This window comes from Lagopus leucura, unplaced genomic scaffold, assembly GCF_019238085.1.
Source record: "Lagopus leucura isolate 7727_CA_CO unplaced genomic scaffold, USGS_WTPT01 Super-Scaffold_100027, whole genome shotgun sequence".
Taxonomy (NCBI): Eukaryota; Metazoa; Chordata; class Aves; order Galliformes; family Phasianidae; genus Lagopus; species Lagopus leucura.
This window is the reverse complement of record NW_024962278.1, coordinates 277,436-292,549: the sequence shown is the minus strand read 5'-3', so window position 1 is coordinate 292,549 and position 15,114 is coordinate 277,436. Positions and strand designations below refer to the sequence as shown.

At 47.4% G+C, this 15,114-nt stretch overlaps 1 long non-coding RNA gene across 19 annotated transcripts in view; it reads left to right on the top strand.

Moving 5' to 3' along the window:
- Window positions 1–14,902, top strand: part of LOC122185107 — a 43,891-nt gene extending 28,989 nt beyond the window's left edge. For 14 of the 19 annotated variants that reach the window (XR_006180741.1, XR_006180744.1, XR_006180743.1 and 11 more), the window contains 5 exons: window positions 2,093–2,430; window positions 5,820–5,922; window positions 7,814–7,941; window positions 10,958–11,094; window positions 12,302–13,710. This is a non-coding gene — a long non-coding RNA (uncharacterized LOC122185107). The other 5 variants (XR_006180748.1, XR_006180745.1, XR_006180735.1 and 2 more) reach the window with 5 other exon arrangements.
- Window positions 14,903–15,114: the final 212 nt, after the last annotated feature.

Genomic DNA, 15,114 nt, shown 5'->3' with positions numbered 1-15,114 from the left:
TCTTTTTTGGGAACAATCTTCTGAAGAGAAGGAACAAAGACTAATGACAAGCACAGATGTCTGTGAGGCTGTCCTCCACCTTTTCAAATCCCTGTATTTCTTTTTATATATTGTTAGAAGCAAGTTTTATTGCAATGTCTTTTCCTTCTCTGTAAAAAAAGAATTGTTAACATCTCACAGTCTATCTCCAAGGCTGTGGTGGCCCTGCTGCTCCTTTCCTTTCCCTCTCTGGAAATTGCAATAATTTTAAATATCCTCTTGGAGCTGGGGCAGCTTCTCCATTCCCAGGAGCAGACAGCCCTCTACCTTGGCACAGGCTCTTCTTTGGTGTTGCTGCAGCTTACTAGAGAGGTTTGGCTCCAGTCCTCCTTGCACTGAGAGCTGAGTGCTATGAGGAGCTCCTCAGGGCTCCCCCAGCTGTCAGCTGTGTACAGGGATGTGGTTGCTGGTGCCTGGGGGAGCTGGGGGGAAGGACGGCTCCACCACTGCCAGCGTCCAGCTGCTAACGCTATTCCATGTGTCAGCAGCCTTGGGGACAGCTTGGGGAGCAGGACAGAGATGTCAAGGCCTGTGCCCGGGTTCTTCTGATGGCTTTGTGAGCTCAGAGGTGTCCCTGGCAGGGGATGTGCCCATTGCTGGGGCTCCCCAGCTGCCCACTGCTACCAAGGGCTGTATGTGGTTGGGAGTAATGCTGTATTTGGTGCCTAGTGGCTGCGTTTGCTAACAATCTTGGGTGGTGCTAAATAAAATAGAGATTTCGTGCCGTTGCATTCACTCAGCTGCCAGGCAGGGCATTTGGAGAGCTGCTGGAATCCCAGACTCCTCCCAGTAGTAAGCCAGTTCATTGCCACCATTTGCTGGGTTGGAGTTTGAGGTAGGAACTTGACCTGGCACCTGGGATGTTGGAGATACCAAGTGGGTCTGATTCTGCCTTCATTTACTGAAGAGTAGCTTTCAGTGCAATTTGTGCTGTTTTTCCTCAGTGAAGCAGTAGAAGCCCCTGTGAGGCAAGGAGCATAGTACTGATGGTGCAGGGAGCAATGGAGGACGTGAGCACTGCAGGAGATGTTGAATAGGTGCCCCAAAATGATGACTGATCAATGCTAAACCTCAAGGTGGCTTGAGGGGCCTGAGCATCTCATTATTGGTGTGTCAGTTGATCCCAGAAGATCCATGGAAGGCCTGGTGGGGATTTGCTGCTGCTAGCCAGAGGCACAGTTATCCCAGGAAAGTCTGAAAAGCCCCCACAGCCAAGGTGGTGGGAAGGGGTGCTGTTTTCAGAGCTGTGCATTGAGAGCACAAGGTGTGGTTGCAGAGGCAGCAGCTGGAGCATGGGAAAGGCTGCTGGGGTCAAACAAGCAGGAGCACAGTTAAATCTGAGATGAAGATTTTTCTTCCCAGTGACTGAGAGGGACACTTAGAAGGCCTGGCACATCTCTTGCAGAAGTTTAGGGCTGCAGGAGGGTTGCCCTCTGCGGGCATTAGCTGCTGAGTTGAGGCTGCTTGGAGGGGGCATTTGGCTTCTGGACTTTGTGCTGGGCATGTGGGCTTTGTGCCTGTGGGCATGTCTCACTGCGTTGGCTGGGATGAAAGGTAGCAGCTGGCTCGGCCTTCCACTGTCAGATGCTCTTCACTGTAGATAAAAGCTTTTTCTGGTTATTCTAGCTCCCATGGCTGTCAGGGTTCTATAAATGGCAAAGGCTGCCACTGTGGGTCAGCCCTGTGGGAGTCTCATCTTGTCCATCTGCCCCAGGAGCAGGCTGGCAAACCATCCTCCTTTCCTAAATGCGCTGCAAAAACAGGCATCTCGGTGCTTGAACTGCAACCCACCCGAGACAGCACCTCTGCGCCTATGGATGTGTTTTGGGTGAGCTTTGGGAGAGCTTTTGCCTGGCCCAGCCAAGCCTTCTGGGTGTCTGAGATGTCTTAGGCTTGGCTGCTGGAGCAGAGGGTCAGAAACCCACTGAGCACTTTTTCATGCCTGCCTCTATTTGGGTGACAACAGGAGTCTGAGTACCACTAGTTGTAATGGAAGTGTTGGGAGTAGCTATCCTGCTATTTTTGTGTTAAAACCCATATTTTCTTTTCCTAGGTGCTTGCTGCTAACTGCTTTTTCACCTCTTGTCCACCCCTCCACCAGCCGCTTGGGGCCACCATTTTAGACTTCAGCTGGAGCTGCAAAGCGTTAGTGATCTTGTTTTCCAGAGATCATATTTGAAGTAGAAAGAACTGGATTTTGCCTTCATTTACGCCTCAAGGAGCTGCCACAGGGGGAGGGGCCAGTGTTTGCCAGCTTGCTCTGCTCCCTGCAGCCCTCACTGGGGAGCCGCGCCACAGGAAATGCTGAGCAGGAATCAGGCATGAGAGCATCGTGCTGGGTTGGTTTTGCTCTTGGAAACAGAAGGTGGAGCAAGCCACAACTGAGACAAGGTGACTTTTGGTTTGGTGCATGTTTTACTTAATCCTCGCTAACATATCTCAGAAGCAGGCCTTGCCTTTCTGCTGATCCCCAGCTTGTCTCACTCCCAGCTTTTCTCAGAAAAATCTCATTGCTGTGTTTGTGGAGCTAAAAGAGGGCAGCCAAAAACTGTGGTTGTCCTGCTGCAACAGCTCCTATTTCTTTGCAGTGCTGGAAAGAACTGCTTCTCCTTCTTTACCAGTGCTACCTTCAGCCCAGCTTGTGCCATACTCCATTTTATCAAGGCTGCAACAAGCACAGCTCTTACAGAACTCCAGTCTTTGTTGCAATGTGCTTCATAAACACTGCAGTTAAATAGATGGTAGAAGGCATTTTTTCAGGGGAAGGACAGCAGGGCATCTGGAAGGACAGGGGCCCTGCCAGCTTAATTGGAAGTTAAACAGCAGTTGCTGCAGGGACTGAGTTGTGTGATAGCAGGAAACCTTAGTGGCTTTTTTTGTGCCCACATAACTCACTGAGGCTTGGGAACAAGCTCTGGCAACCCCATCTGCTCTGGTTGGGCCATGCTCATCTCTGCACTTAAGTTTCATCTCATTGCTCTTAAGGAGAAGTCTTTTCTAAAGAGTTCCTTATTTGGAAGCCTTAATGAGACTTTCTTTAAAGAGTAAGGAGATTAGATTTCAGCACCAAGATGAACAGTGGGGGTCAGACCCCACCAGACAAGCTATCACAGCAAAGCAAAGCCCAACCAGGGCGGCTGAGGTTGCCAGACCTTGCTCTCCAGCCCCAATGGGTTGTGCAAGGACAGCTGAAGGTTTTCTGCTTCCACATAACCCAGTATCTTTGGCAATCACTGTTCTTAAAGTGCTCTGGATGCTAGAGTGCATTAACAGGTCAACCCTATTTCCCAAAGGGAATCCCTTTGTAATTTTTGTGGGTGTTTACAGTTGGTTAGAAGTCAACTAGTTGCATCTTGATTTGTGGGCAGGATACTCAGGGAGCTGGCACTGGTGTAGAACTACCAATGCTGTGTTCCTCCGGGATGGAGCTACAGCTACTGCAGCTGGCATCAACACATGTCTTGTCTTCCTCTCCAATCCAGCTGTTTAGGCTGAATCACCACTTTGCTGTTGGGAAGAGCTGAGATGTAAAACTGCCAGAACTTATTTGTGTCTTCTGCTACCTACATTACCCAAACGTGCACTCACCTCCTCAGGTGCAGGCTGACAGTGCCTGCTGGGAACTGCAGCCAGGCAAGGGCAGGAAAGCTTCTTCCCCCACACAAATGCACTGGATAGTGTAGTAGGAGGCAATGCAACAGATAGGGGGCTGCTTCTCCACTCTCTGGGAAGAAAGTGAGACAGGGTGCACATCTCTTCTGTCTTCCTGAATTTCTGTTATTGCTTGTCCAGTGTAGGACATGCTGCAAAAAAAGGAAGGCAGCTTAATTGCCTCCGATCTAATCCTTCCTTGGGCACCCAACCCTTGCTGTCAGAACTGAAGCAGGGAGTGTGTCACCTCCGGCTCTGCTTGTGCTCTGCTGGAAAAATGATATATGAGGGGCACAGCTTCTAGCAGCAACCCTTCCTTGCTGATAACTGCAGGGAAACCTAAGCAATACTAGTAATCTGGCTGTAGCTGCTAAGAACCAGGTAAAGCAAAGAGATGAAAAGCCGAGATGGAGATTTTGGGGGGGGTGTTCCATTCCTCCTGTGCTGCCACACATGGGTAGGGGCTGCCTCAGGCTCTGATCCTGCAAGGAGAGTGTCCTGGCTGGCAAAGGCAGCCTTGGTGCAATCCGAGGAGAAGCAGTAGAAGAGATCAGTTTTGGGGAGTTGAGTTGTATTTGTTTTTTCCTTATCTCTTTCTCTGCCCCCCAGTGTCAGGGTCTGCAATGAAAGCAGGATCCATGCCAAGCAGGATGAAGGACTCCAAGGGGTCACAGCAGAGAGCTGCATCTATGAGAGCATCCTGGAGCCACTGGCCACATGGTGCTGACATCTGAGAAGATTTTTCTGGTGATTTTTCACCATGCAGTTCACTGCTGACACCGCCTTCCTCACTGCAGGGTAAACCCCTTCAAACCAGAGCAGCCCCATGTGCATTCTTAGGGATGAGACCCATGGAGGGCTCGTGAGGGAATCAGAGCAAATGGGGGGACTTGAGTGGTGGGGACACCAAAAAGTAAATGGATACCCCCGAGGGGCATCAATGGGGACACGCAGAAAGAAATGGAGGGTGCTGAGGGCCATTAAAAGCAGGCTGAGATTTATAGGGAAGGTACCAAAAGGTTTAGAGTGACCCCAGAGGCACACAGAACTCCTGGGAAGCACAGGGATGGAAATGGAGGGGCTCTGGGGGCACTGAGAACCACTTGGAGGAGCAATGCTGGAGCAGAGGAACAAACAGCAGTGCTGATTTTCTTCTTGTTTCTCCAGCAAGCAGGAGAACTGCAAAAGCAAACCAAAAGGTCGAGAGAACCAGAGGGATTTGGGGCACCAAGACAAAGATCTAGCACCCTGGGGGCTCTAAAAACTGCATGTGGGGATGTGGATGGCACCATAAAAGGACAAAAGTCTCTGGGGACACCAAAGAAGGCTCTGGAGGAGCTCCAAAACCAAAGGAGTCACATGCATAAGAGGAGTCCTGTGTCTGTCCTTTCTCCTCCTGCTCTGGCGTCCAGGTTGCGGCTAAATTTCACAGTGTATAAGTGTCCCAAGAGAATTCCCCTCTTGTCCGTGCTATGGAAGGGAAACATTCCTGTTTCCACTCTGATCTTACAATGGCTTGTCAGTGACAAAACATTCCCAAATCCTCTCATTTATCAAATGGCCAATCCTGTTAACAGCTTAAGAAACATAATTACCTGCAATCTCTTCTGCTATTCATTTTATGCCTACACTTCCCTCTTGCTGGCAGCTTACCAGCAGGCAAGACAAGAGCTGAAGCAGGGCTGCAGCCACAGAGCATTTCAGCAATGCAATTTCCCTTAATCACCTGCACGGTGATCAGGGGAGTTTTGCGTTCCCATTTGCAGGAGCCAGAAGCAGGTGAGGAAGTAAAGCTCAGAGCCAAAAGCATCAGCTAACGTGCCACCAGATGTGTGCAGGTTTTCAAGCACGGTTACGTTTTTGGTGCTGTTCCACCTGTAAAGTGGGAACTGTGTCAGGATGTGCTTTTAGAGTACGTGGTATCGCAGCCAGCTTTATGTGCTTTGGAGATAAATGTGCATGGGTGGGCTCAGAGAGGAGCAGCAAGAAATCAGAAAAGCAGAGCCCAAAACATGAGTGAGCTGGTGAAGTAATGGGGGAGGAGGAAGGGGAATCGGGGTCAGCAGGAGGTGGTAGGAGGTCCTGTTTGCTGCGCTGCTAAAACGGTCTGAATTTATCTTATTTTACAGTGCATCTACTGCTTGTGTGAGATTTTACGCTGTCTCATTTGGATTGTATCTCAAGGAGGATTTAGAGGAGCTTGCAAGCTGGAGATCTGCTGACTTCCCAAAGGTTGGTTACATATAGGACAGCTGAAGCCGGGGAGGAACACCTGTGACCACAATAGCTTCTTCCTCCTGCCTAGGGACTAGAAAATCTCTGGGTCTGTCCCACTCACACAGCTGCTGAGGAAGCTATCTTTCGTGCCTTTGAATCTTTCACTACCCTGACATTATCACTGTACATTTAACTGGCCAAGACACATCCTTGCCTGCGCTGTCTGTTCAGACCCATTTCAGTTTTGAAGGATTTTTGTTCGCATACACTACCTCTCTTTTCGACCATATCAGCTATTTCTGATCGTCAATGTTTTGGATAAGTGATATACATTTCTTCTGACACTTTCATGTGTTATTTTTAAGCTGTGTTTATGCTTCTTGCCAACATTTTATCCTTGCGGTTCTTTGAATTTTGTATTAAAAACCCTATGAACAAACTGTACACAATTCAGATCTTTTTAAAGTCAGTCACCATCTTAGGGGATTTCAGGCTTTTTCATCCTGCTAAGATACTGAATTCAAGTATATCTTGGTCACTATTAGTGAATAACCCTTTCCTAATAGCACTTTGAACCTCCAATGCTGAATTTGAATTGGACATTAGACATTTGAATTCAGCATTTGAATTTATGTTGACTGAATTTGAGTGCAGCCTGAACATGGCCTGGACCCAGGAGCTGAGGAACTTGGGTGGCTCTGGGCTGCCTGGCTGGAGCTGTGCACTGGTTGGGAACAGCCAGGAGATGCATAAGAAAGTAACTGAGACTTTAAACAGAGCTTGAAACAAATTGAGTTCCTATATTTAACAACGTCTAATATATATAAAGGGAAATTAAAAACTGCAAACAAATAAACCGTACCTAAAGAAAGCAAAAACTGCCCCAATAATAATAAAAAAGTAGGACATCTGTGTTTTTATACAAGAACTTGTGTTTCTTTTATGACATTTTCTTCAAATCATGTAAGCCCTTCAGAGCAGCTCTAATGCCCACTGGAGTTCTCCAACCTAAATGTCTTGTCGTCAGTGTAAGGAACAAAGATAATATAATTTGAATGCTGGATGCAACAACATAGGCTGCTCTCGAGGCTGATTCTCTCTGCTCCAGATGGGAATGATGGCTCCAAACAGACTCACCAGAACAGACTGAGAAGCAGACATCTCATTTGTGAGGAAATGGTCAATATTTCAGCTCTTTTCTTCCCATTTGTTTCTTTGTAGAAACAACAACAACAACAACAACAAAATCAAACCAAAAAACCCACAAAAAATACAAAGCCCCTCACAGTTGCACAAAAATGCTGCTATTTCAAAGCAAATTTTAAAACATTTCTGATTTGCAAGTGGCATTTCAGCATTTTTGTGAGAATAAAATACTGTGGTGCTGTGTTTAAATATTTCATTCCAGCTCCTTGAACAAACTTACAATCTTATAATAAGTTTTTTTTTTTTTTTTTCTGACATTAAAGCATGCTGCTCTGTGGTACCGATAGCTTAGGCATCTCCAGCTCCAAGTGCAGCCACAGGAGCCCTCCCTGCTCACAGCTGATCAAAGGCAAACCACACTGCCACCCACGAGCCACCGCTTGTCCTCAGCATCCAGCCCAGAAGAGAACACAAATCCCAAATCCCCCCGAGCCCTTCTTCCCTAGAAGCAGCACCATCCGTGAGCGATACATGCTGCTGTTGTAACCCTGCTGTGAAAAGGTGGAGCAAGTTCAGTAAACAAAAATACTTTGCCTTGGTTCAAATTGTGGCGAAACAAAACATCAGCCAGCGCTGGCTGTTCAATTAAACTGTTTGTAGTGCAGGCTTTGGAGAGGAAAATGCTGGAAAAAGGATTTGGGGATCATATGTATTGCATGGAGAAAACGTTTAATGAGAAATTTTCCAAACCTCTTTGCAGCTTGCAGGCAGCACTCTTCCCCTGCATGTGACATGTGCATCGCCCTCAAATTCAGAGGATGGCTCACAGCTGCTGTGACTGCAACCAGGATGTATCTGGGGCTGAGAGTTGCCCATGGGAGCCAGGAGGTGAGTGTCCTTTGTTTGGATGTGCCTGCTGAGGGATGCTCCATCCATAGCCCCGCTGCAGCCATCCCTGTTTTCTGGGGGCAAGTGGGTCAGAGAGAACATCCCTGTTACACCAAGAGGCCTCTTTGACATTTCAAGTAGCATTTCTAAATGCTATTTGCGTCAGACATGCGAGCTGTCCAAATACAGTGCCAGGTTTGGTGTGTTCCTTCTGCTTTTTACCACTTCTAGCAAAAATTCCCACTGATGCCACGTTGCTGTAGCCTCCATTTCTTGATCCCCACACTCTCAGAAAGATGCATTTTAAGATGCATCATCTTCCCTCAGCTAATTCAAAATTACCTGCTAAGAAAGAGAGCCAGGATTCTTTCTGTGTGTTGGGTTTGTGTAGCTGGCATTGCTGCTGCTTTCCAAGCCCCTTCCTGGTGTCGAGCTCTTCTCACGCTGACTCTCCTTAGTCATGTAGTTCAGGTCCTTTCTAATGTTTGGTTAGCAACTGCACTTTTTCCACACATCAGTTGTGAATGTTTCTCATCCAGAAGCTCTCAGAATATCATGTTTTAGTTAATTCTGTATGTAATTCTGATGTGAGAGCAAGAAGCTGTTGTTCTTATCCTAGAGGACTCAACAGATCTGTTTTCAGAGATGCTGAGTCTCCTCTTCCTCAGCATTTACCCTGAAATACCCATTTTCTCCCTTTTTCTGGAGCAGTGCTGCACCACCACTCTGCTATGGGAGCTGCTGCACTGTGCCCCAGATTGCAGCTGAAATCTTGATGCCGGCTGAGCCCAGGACTCCCAGCTCCTCCTGCTTCTTCCCTTGCTCTTCACGGTGATACGCCGTGCTGGCTTTCCTGGGGCCGAGATGATCTGTGATGGTGGTGGTGGCTCTCCCAGGGTCCCCTATGAGCCATTTTGTGGTGTTGGAGCATCCTGACACCATCAGCTGACCTCAGGACATCGGTACCCATGGTAGCACCTCGCAACTGGGGATCCTGCAGAAACCAACAACCAATGTGGGTGTCTGGGGGCACGCTGCAGGGCAATGGCAGGAGAGGACAGGGAAACTTGCTGCCTCACCCAACCACCAAGCTGCCTTAGGAAGGCTTGTTTTAGCACGAGGGCGCTTTGCATCCCCGCCGCTCTGAGCAGATCTGACGGCTCTCAATGCGTGCGAATGAGGCCGCAGCCAGCACGCAGGGAGGATGCAAGCAAGCACAAGTTAGTGCTTGTGTTTGCCACTGATAAATGTATTAGTCTTTAAAGCGGTATTTAAACTACAACCCTTTTTCAGGCACCTCAGCACTCCGTTATTTTGCAGGCCTTGTAAAGGAATGTGATTTTGCCTTTTAACTGGAGTGTATCTTATGCTAAGCAGTGAGATTAAGCATAGGGATCCAAAAGAAGTTGCTGAATGGCAGAATTGCCTTTATAAATAACATTAATAATTTATCCGATCCAGGGGTTTTTGGGTAAATGAAATACCTGCCTCTGTATAAAGCCCACTGAATAGGAACACATCTCCGCTTTTATGAGGCTTGGATTAAAGAAGGGAAATGCTAAGGGGCTTATCTTCGCTTCAATTTGCAGCCCTTCCGGCTAATGGCAAACTCATTTAAGAAGCTCCTGTGTTTGTGCCAACTCTGCCTTTATTCTCGGTGCCGGAGCTTGGCTGCATTTCTCGCCGCAGTGCTGGAGAGAGCAGAGAGGAAGCAGTTTGTTTTCTTGACCTCAGATTATCAGACAAAAGCCAGTGAGAATAATTTTGCTGGAATGCTCCCTATTACGAATGGTTTAAAGCGTGGTGGCTGGCAAGATGCTGACAGTGTGGGGATTTGCCCCACCTGCTGAAGAGGACAGGGCTGTTGGCTGAGCTGGGACGAGACGAAAGAGCGGCTGTCATCTCTCTTCTGAGACACCTCTTCCTCATGCACAGACAGTTGTGAAATGGCAAAACCCATCCTCTACAAAAACCACGAGCGGTCGCTTTTCAGCTTCTCTTTTATGCCGGTAAAATCAATTGCTTCAAAGTTCACTGAAGGTGAAGGCAACATTTGCTTTCCATTCAGAGCTAAGCGGGCCATCTTCGAGAGCAAACGCTCGCAATAGGGAGAATAGCAAAAATCAGCAGAAAAAGTCTCTGAATAATTTGAACTGGGAGAGGAAAAAGCAATTTGCTCCCAGTTATTCCACAGACAAAAGTATGAATAAAAAAATCATGAGCTATTTACCCTGCCCAGGCTATTTGCATGAGTTTTATGCTATTCCAGTTTTGCTTCCCTGACCCCCAAAGACCTTATCACTGGATCCTCAATGCACTTCAGTAAAAAAAAAAGCATGCTCTTTTTCTTTTCTTTTTTCTTTTCCTTTTTTTTTTTTTGCATGCTGGATCAGCAATGACCAAAAGCAGAGAAAACAAAAAGGGGTCTAAATCTGAACTGTGCTGATGCTTGCGTGTGTGTTGACCTGGATTAGAGACCTGGACTCCGGCCTGCCAACTCTATCAGCATAGAAATTTTGTTCAAAACAGTATTGTAAGTTTGTGTGCTTTGCTTTCAGATAGCGAGGCTGTGGCAAAGGCATGCGGGTATTTACAATCTGCTTTAGGAAAACCTGATAGAAGTTGTTAGCTGCTCTGTTGCAAAGGCAGCTTATGTCACCCACATCTGCTGCTGAAGGTAGCCCAGCCAGATGGCTGGCATGGCACGAAGTGCTAACATCCACGCTGGCTGCAATGAGGAGACGAAAATGAAAGAAGGATGAAGACCTCATAAGCTTTATCAGAAGCCACCAAAAAGTTGGGAGATTTGGGGATTACATCGTGTAATTATATTACCTTAAAGAAAAGTTTACTGAAGATTCCCTGTTTTGTGTTGCCAGCTCTTTTCAGCCATTAGTAACACATAACTTCTCATTGTCTTTTCCCGAGGCACAGATGGGCTAATTTTCAGCTACCTGATAATTACACATTGTTTGAAACTGTATCAAAAGCTTCTGTTCCTGCATTTCTCCAGCAGCTGTGCTACAGCTCACCAAGTCCCTTGATCACGGCTTGCAGGGGCCCTCATCCATCCATCTGTCTGGAACGGAGTGGCAAAGCCTCCATGGTCACATTCACACTTTGCAGGTTGCTGGGATTTGCTCTGCTGTCAAGGTGGGTGGAGTGCCTAAAGCTCCGCTGAGAGCATCTTCTTGGCTCAGTATCAGCACCTAAGGTTAATATGGGGATAATGCTGCATAGAAACATGTCTACTTGAATATGAGTGGGGATGCCGACGTCATGGCGAAATTAAGGGTAAAGGAACACGAGATGCTGGAAATCAGCATAACAATGGTTTAACCTTGATTTTACTTGGGCAAAGCTGTGGATGTGGCCACACTCCAGGGATGCCAAGTTGGAGAAACGTGGCCCGTTGTCTGTATGGAGAGGAAGGGCGATGGTCCTTTCCCTAGAGTGATGGTTGGAGCTGGAGAAACCTCCTCTCCTCTTGATCCCTCCTCTTTGAGAGAGGTTAGTCTGCCAGTTGAGCTCTGATTGGTTTTAGAGGGCATTTTCTCACCTTTTTTGGGCTGTCCCATGGGAAAATGCAAGAGGTCTCACATCTGTGTTTTCTGCTTCTCCGCCATCGTGTATGCTTGTTGCCATATCAAAGAGGGAAATTAAATTGGGTTGACGTGACTGGCTCTTGACAAACCAATGTTCTTTGATTTTATTCATCATTTTACATCTTACAAGTTGCTCGTTTAATACTTTCTTCTAACCTCTTGAAGGGAATTGAGATTGTGTTGATTATTCCAAATTTTCTTAATGTCTCCACTTTAAAGAAAGGTGCTTCTCTCATCTCCAGGGACCTCTGTGCCTTCATAAATTTTGAAGATAATCACCAAGAGTTCAGTGTTCCTGGGTGCATCTTATCAGATCCTCTCATTCTGAATACATTTGATAAATCCAAACGCCTTTAAACTTCTTTCCTTTTGTTGGCCTTCTTCACCGTTCCCTTCAAAGGTGGTTCTGTTAAGCTTCATTCACAATTAACCTTTTTTTAAAGCCCGAAATGAAGAAGAGGGGGCAAATTCCTGCTTTGAACAGTTGGTCAGCGCTCTGTCCTTCCCCAGACAGTTCTGCACCTACAGGTCTTGCTGTTCTCATTTTACAGCTAATGCATTTGCAGACCCTGGCTGGTTTCCCCTGAAACCTTGAGCATGCAGCCTTGGCTGCTCGCATGCTGCGAACCTGTATTATTCCTGTATTCTACCCCCAGCACATGCCTGTTTCCACTTTCTATACAATTTCTTTCCAGCTTCTAGACCCTGATGCTGCTGTAATGCCATCTAATTATGCTTCTTATCTGCTTTCACAGGGGAGCAGTTTGCTGTTGTGCACCATCTCTAGTCTCTTCAGGGAACTGCCAATTCTGCATTTCCTTACAGCATATTTCCATCCAAGAGAGCTTCTCCACAGCTTCCCTGATCTGTCAGACGCTCATTATTTTGTTATTTCCATTCTCCTGTGTGATTGTGCTGGTGGGAAGAGACACTCAGGTAGGTTTTCCTTTTGGGATGTGAATTAAGGACTAGCCTGATAGGGCTGCAGAACTGAAAGGGGGCCACTGGAAAGCTTCCAAATCCTTCTGGCGGTGGGATGCCCCAGGTGGGACCAACTGGGGACTGCAGCAGAGAGAGAGAGCTGCTTGGAGAACAGATCCAGAGTTGGATGGGCCTTCTATGCAGGGCAGCACATTGGAAGGGGTGATCTGCAGCAGCCCACCCCCTACGCTTTAACGCCTGCTGGGAGCATTCTCCATGCACATCAGGACCGAGATGACAAGGCCTGCTCATACCTTGACTCTTCAGTTTATATTCATACTGTAGGCTCAGGAGAACGACAGTGTTCCCCACCTGCAGAGCCCTGTGTCGAGGTGGGTTTGGCTGAAGCCTCCATACAGCGGCACCACCCGTACAACTGACATTTACTGTGCTGGCCTGAATTCCTTCACTTTTCCCCCATGGCCATTTGGAGTCAAGTGCCACTGGAAACACGGCTCCCGCCGGGAGGAATTTCAGATGCATTCAGATCTGAGACAGTTTTGAATGTAATTTTGAGTTTTACAATGGCTCTTCCGCTCGCTTGCTCGCCGCAAGTAATGAAGCAGCACGATAAAAGGCAAGGCCAAGGAAGGTTGTTAAAAAATTGCTTGCAAATTAATGTGAGGACAAGGTGTATGAGTTAATATCATATAAAGACCCTTAAAATTGGCATACATGCATGCACCCTCCGAGCACTGACATTGGCAGGCAGAACTACACTGGTAAACTGAGCCCAAGGGGCTTGATTAACAGGAAATTTTCAGAATGCCAATTAGAGCAAAGTTTACCGAACAAATTGTTTGCACTTGTACCCTAGAACCATCATGAATTTTAATTCAGCATGGATTTACGTGGCTGAAACAATAATTAAAGATACATGAGCACTTCACGTTTGGGAGACTCCCCCATGGCTCTGCTGCGTTGGGTGGGAGCAAGGTGTCTGGGCAGGGGCTGCTGCTGCCAGGCTGGTGGGTGGATGGATGTGGGATGCACGTGGCTTTTCCCTGCAGAAACGTAGGCAGTTTCCCTAGTCCTGAGCTCACCAATTTGTGCAGTGCTAGTCTCTTGTTTCTTTATTCTTTTTCCCTTTTCTTTTTTTTTTTTCTTTTTTTTTTCCCCCTTTATGCAGTCTGACAAAGAATGATCCATGGGGTGTTTTCTCAATAAATGCTGGCTTGTTGTTTCCTGCCTTTTGATTTTGGTGCTTGGAAAATGTTAAATTAGCTCCTCGGCTCCCCTGAGACCGATGCCTTGCCTAGTAGTTTTGCTGGCCCTAGGCTGACCGAGGGCTCCTTTCTCTCCTCATTTCTGCTCTTCTTCAGCCAGCCCAGGGTTGGAAGGTGGGGAAAAGCTTCACCCACTGCCGTAATGCACTGAGCAGCTCAACTCAAGGCAAAGCAGTGCTACTGCACAGCATCAACAAAAAGTCACGATTGAGAAGCACAATGTATATGTATGCCTTCATTTAAATTCTTCTCTCCCTCTACTAGTGCTGATAAATAAGTTACACGTATTTTTTAGAAGAAGTTATTTTCTGTCACTGCACTTTTAAATGTCAAGCTCCTGGAGAGGAGTCTTCAAGATAGTTTAAGGTCAGTCAGGCTTCAAGGAAGAAAGATGCAGGTGGAGAGGAAAAGCTGCTGTTGTGCTGTGGTCCAGCCCGAAGCAGGGCTCCGCTCTGAGCGATGGGCAAAACAGGCACCATGCATGGAGATGGTGCCCGAAGGCATTGCCCTCTCTGCACCACTGCACTTACCCTCGGCTATGGAATTACTGAAGACTTCTACACACAGCCCACTGGCTGGAAATTATCTAGCCTGTTAGTTCAGGAGTACTCATGAATAATGTATACATCCAAAGGTCGGTTTACAAATGATTAATTAACCTTATGAGAGGTTATCCTCATTGGCAACATCATTCACCCTAAACAGCTTAATCATGTCTGCACAGAACAGCATATCTGAAACACAAACAATTGTTTGAGAAGGAATATTGAGGAATCATAGAGCAAGGACCAGACATCTGCACTGCCCTCTGGAGCAGCGACCGAACACCAAGCACAGGGAAAAGCTGAACCACATCTCCAGGCTGCTCTGTAGGACTCAAGAATCATTTGCTGGAACCTGGTGGCTGCATGGTGGGGTGTAGCTGGCAAGGTGCAGAAATGGCACCTTTGCTAAGGTAAATAGATCAGGCATTTATTTTCATGATGTAGGAGCTCTGCTCTCCTGACAGTGAGCGCTGCTCCCGGTGCCTCCCGCTGCGACTAATGGCTGCTGAGCTCAGTGGGGATATTGCCTGGGCAAACAGCCCTTTAGTCCAAGGGCTTTTTGCATTTGTTACCAGTGGTTTGTTATCCATGTCTATTAATAAAGTGCTCCTAAAAGCACTTTGCCTGTCTGGAGTAATTTCTGGCTGGGACTGGGATGCCTCCAATGAGCAGCATCTCTGCATGAGCTTGCTTATCTTCAGCAGGGCCCTGAGCTATGGCTGCTGGGGGACCTGGGGAGGCCCCCCCTGGGGAGAGCCCTCTGTCCCCACTCCAGGCTCCCAGTGAGGCCTCATCTCCAAGCAGTGTCACTAATGA